A 5,093-nucleotide genomic window follows, 5' to 3' on the forward strand; every position below is an offset into this window, starting at 1 on the left:
TGATGTGTGTGGTGTGGTATGCTATGTGTGTAGTGTGTGTGGTATGGGGTGTGTGTGTGGTGTGGTATGGGGTGGTATCTGGTGTGTATTTGTGTGTGATGTATGTGTAGTGTGATCTGGTGTGTGTGTGTGGTGTCTGTAGTACGGGGTGTGTGTGATGTGTGGTGTGGGGGGGATGTGGTGCTTTGTTGGGTGTGTTTAGTTTGTGTGGTGTGTGGTGCTGTGTGTGTGGGGATTTCTTTGTGTATGTGACGTGTGTGTATGCTGTGTGGTATGGGATGTATGTGTGGTGTTCTGTGTGTGTGGTATGTGGTGTCCATGTGGTATATGGAGTGTATGTGTGATGTGTGTATGGAGTGGTATAGAGATGTTTGTAGTATGTGGTGTCTGTGAGATGTGGGGTGTGTGTGTGCTGTGTGGTGTCAGTATGGTATGGGCTGTGTGTTATGTGGTGCCCATGTGGTATAGGGAGTGTGTGATATATGTAGGTGGTGTGGTGTGGTCTGTTGGCGGGGGTGGTGTCTGTGTAGTGTGTGTGGTGTGTGGAGGTATAGGGTGGTATCTGTGTAGAGTGTGTGGTGTTTTGGGGGGAGTTATGTGTTTTATGTGTCTGTGCTTGTGATATGTGTGGTGTGTGTGTGAAATGTTTGTGGTGTGGATTGTGGAGGTGTTCTCTGTGGTGTGTTTGTGTAATGTGTGTAAGGCAAGGTGTTGGTGGATGCAGTGCTTTGGTGTGTCTCTGTGCTGTGTAGTGCGTTTGTAGGGGTGGTATTTGTGTAGTATGTGTGTTGTGTGTGTGATCTGTGTGTTGTATGATGTGGTGTGTGTGCTGTGTGGTATGGTGGTTTGTGTGGCGTGAGTTGTCTGTGTAGTATGGTGTGTGTATGTGATGAATGGGTGTTGTGGTATGTATTGGGGAGTGGTGTCTGTGGCATGTATGTGTATGGTGTGGTATGTGGTATCCATGTGGTATAGGGAGTGTGTGTGTGTGTATGTGTGTGTGATTGGTGTGGTGTGGTGTGCTGGCAGGGGTGGTGTCTGTCTAGTGTGTGTGTGTGATCTGTGTGTGGTATGCTATGGTGTTCGTGTGCTGTTTTGTGTCTGTGTGGTATGGTGTCTGTGTGAGTGTGCTATGCTGTACAGAATGGTGTCTCTGGTTTGTGTTTCTGTTGTGTTTGTGATATGTGTGGTTTGGTGTTTGTGTGTGCTGTGTAGTGTCTTTTTGGTATGGGATGTGTGTGTGATGTGTATGTGGTATGGTGTGTGTTGGGGTGCTTTTAAGTGAATGTGTGCGTGATGTGTGGTGTGCGTGGAGGAGTATTTGTTTAGCGTGTATGTGTGTGATGTGTGGGTGGTGAGGGTAGTGTCTACGTGCTGTATGTGGTGGGTGTGGTGTGGGGCATGGTTTCTGTGTGTTGTGTTTGTGATGTTTGGTAGGTGTGTGTGAGATGTGTGTGTAGTGTGGTGTGTTGGGTGGTGTTGTGTCACATGTGTGATGTTTTGTGGTTTCATGAAGAGGGGGTAGTTTGTGTGTGCTTTGGTGTGGGGGGTGTTTCTGGTTTTTGTGTCTGTGTTTGTGATCTGTGTGGTGTGGTGGGGGGGTGTCTGTGTGGTGTGTATGCATGTTTTATGTGTGTGGTGTGGTGGTGTGGAGGGAGGGGAGGTGGGAGAAAGCAAGACGGGTGTCAACCAACCCAGGTACAAGAGAATAACAAATGAACTAAAATAGATGGAGAGAAGGGCATAGCATACCTGGTGGGGCTTAATCAAGGGCAATGTAGCAGAGAGGAATTATTGAAACCTGAATGAAGGCCAAACATGATAGTGGGACAAGAAAGTAAAAGGAAATAGAGGAAAGAACTAGGAGGCAAAGAACAGTTATAGAAGTCTAAAAGAGATAATTAAAGTTTTCTGTGCCAACCTGGCCGATAAACATGTGGGGCTGGAAGGGCGGAGAGATAAATGGCTGTGAGCCTCACCATTCTAGTTCTTGGGCCTCTTGCTTTCTGATGGTCAGACCAGGGTGCAGCTGCCTTAGCCAGTTCTCTGCTTTAGCTGACAAGGCTCACTTCCTGCAAGACATCCCTGAAAAGAAGCCTCATGGACCCACCCCGATGCAGCCCTGGGTGCTGGAGCAGTCGTGTACAGAACCCTGCCAATGCTGAGATGCTTACACATTCACTGACTTGGCTTTCCTCCTGCAGTCGGGGTCAGAGTGTGTGTTTTGTGAGATGATGGAGAACTTTGTGGATTAGTGTCAGACATATGGACTAATGTTGGGATGTTTTCTTGATGTGCACTTACCCTTTATATAAAACTATCACTTATACATGAGTTTCTTTGGATTTGTTTTTCTAATGTACCCAGACTAACACACTAAACACAGGCATGTACATATGTAAATACATTAATATATACTGATATATATATTAATATATATGGATCTATGTACGTATATTTTAATGTTAAGTATTAAGATAGCAGATGGACATTAGGTCTCTATACTAAAGTGCTCCCTCAATGCAAGAACTTTGTTTTAATAACCTGGTATTCAGTGATGCTCACCTTCCTGACAAGATCACTAGAGATAAAATGGGTGCATTAGCTAATGTGGTGAAGAAAGCTGATGGTGCCCAGCTATTACAAGATACAGCATCTGGGGTCTTCGGCTTGAAGTTAAATAGGTGACCATCTAGCAGGGAAGCAATAAAGCCCACTTGGAAGAAGTATACCAGCCTGTGTGAGCACGAGGTACTGACAGGATCAGGTATCAGCCATCAGAAGACCCAAAACAAACAAATATACCAATGCAAATGATGGGGGTCAGAGTGGAGACCCAAAGCCCATCTGTAGACTATTGGACATCTCCTTACAGAAGGGTCACAAGGAAGAGACGAGCCCATCAGGGTGCAGTATAGCAGCAATGAAGCATACAACTTCCCTCTAGTTCTTTAATGCTTCCTCCCCCTCCCCACCCCCATTGCAGCCTTCAGTATGGATTACATCTCAATGTAAAGAAAACCAAAATGTTCACAACTAGACCAAGGGACAACATCAAGATAAACAGAGAAAAGAATGAAGTTGAAGTTAAGGAGTTCTTGCTTGCATCCACAATCAATGCTCATGAAAGCACCAGTCAAGAAATTAAAATGCTACATTTAACTGGGTAAATTTGCTGCACAAGGCCTCTTTCAAAGCACCGAAGAGCAAGCATGTTGCTCTGAGGATTAAAGTGTGCCTGACCCAAGCCATGGTATTTTCAGTCCCTTCATGTGCATTTGAAAGTTGGGCTTTGACTAAAGGACCAAAGAAAAATCAATGCATTTCAATTTCAGTATTGGTGAAGAATATCGCAATTACTATGAACACCAAAAGAACAAACAAATCTATCTTGTAAAAAGTATGGCCAGGGTGTTCCCTGCCACAGGCAAGGATGGCAAAACTCTCTTACATACTTTGGACATGGTATCCAGAGACGAATCCATGGAAAAGTATCGATATCATGCTTGGAAGAGGGGCAGCAAAAAAGAGGAAAACTTCCAATGAGATGGATTTACACAGTGGCTCTAACAATGGGCTCCAACATAACAATGTAAGGAGGGTGCAAGCCCAGGCAGTGTTTTGTTCTGCTGTACATAGGATCACTACGTGGAGTCACTATGAATCAGAACCAACCCACCTGACAGCACCTAACAACATGCCCTGTTGCACTAGGGAGCTTCAAAAAGTTCATGGAAAATGGAATTGAAAGTTAATGGCAAGCCCCTATGTATGGTTTTACATCCTGACCTCCTTTGACGCCTGAGAGTTGCCAAGGCTGGCTGTTGACTTGTGGCCCCTTCAGTCTGTTCCTTGACTTACGAGACCTTCCTCAGACTAGGCCGTGTCTGGCCCTGGCATTTTGTCAGGAAATGTCCATCCTCCCAGTAGAACCCTGGAGGATATTGAGAGGACTGTGCCGCCATGCCTGGGGCCATTGTCAGCAAGGCCTGTCTGCGTGAGCTCAGATGGCCTTTGTTGCCGTTCCGAAACTTCACAAGGACTGAAATTCATGGGTTTCGGCCACATGAAAGCAATATTTCTCAAAGGGAATTCTGGAATCTCAAAGCAGCTGAAAAATGATTTTTTTAAAAAACAAAGGCCTGAAAACTACCGATGATAAATTATCACAGATGTGAGTACTTGTCGAGAGATTCTATTAAAAACTTGGTCAAAAGCATTAACATTTTAGAAAGCCTTTTTGTGTCCAATGCTTTTGCTAACCTCATTGTTAGGTGAAGTCCAGTCAATCCCAACTGACAGCAAGCCCAGGTTTTTATTCTTACAAGAGAGTAAAAATGCTCCTCTGTGTTTCTGAAAGCCTCACCTTTCACCCTCAGAGGAGCTGGTGGGTTTGAATTTATGAAACTTGTGGTTAGAAGGCTGCAATGCAAGTCACTGTTACCAGAGATTTCATTCACATTGCACGACACTGTCCAGTGGACCTTGAATGTGTGGATAACAGTATAGGATCCACTATCTATAAGGTCTTTTAGAGATAAGAGAACTGGGAGGTTTTTGATTAACAAGTTTATTGAGGGCGGTGAGGTTTGTAGGGAACAGGAAATTAAAGGAAATGAGACAGAAGTTTAGGATAGCCACATAAAGAAAGATTAGAGCTGGCCCTTTATCTAAAGCCAAAGAATTAGCTAACTCCAAAGGTAGAGAGGCCACAAGAACTGCCATTATAGGAAAGAAGAAAGATAACGCCAATGGGCCAGACGCCAGCGTTGGCAGACTGATGTCACTTAACTGGGTGGAAGATAGACAGAGTCAGCTTCTGAAACAGAAGGCATGTCTACTGCTGCCTTCAGTAATGCTGCCCTGGACCCTAGAGCCCCACCTTTTAATAATATGGAATATGGCCAAAGACCTCTTTTCCTCTGTAGTTACCTCCAGCTGGACATGGCGGTGAAAACCTAAAACTGTCAGGGTTCGGCAGGTGCTTTATGAGTTGGAATCCAGCCATGTATAGCTCCATGTAGGTTCTGATTAACGAAGACACGTATATGTCCCTGCAAAAAAAAAACTTCAAGAACAACACAAGCATGGTC

Source organism: Tenrec ecaudatus, chromosome X, assembly GCF_050624435.1.
Source record: "Tenrec ecaudatus isolate mTenEca1 chromosome X, mTenEca1.hap1, whole genome shotgun sequence".
Taxonomy (NCBI): domain Eukaryota; kingdom Metazoa; phylum Chordata; class Mammalia; order Afrosoricida; family Tenrecidae; genus Tenrec; species Tenrec ecaudatus.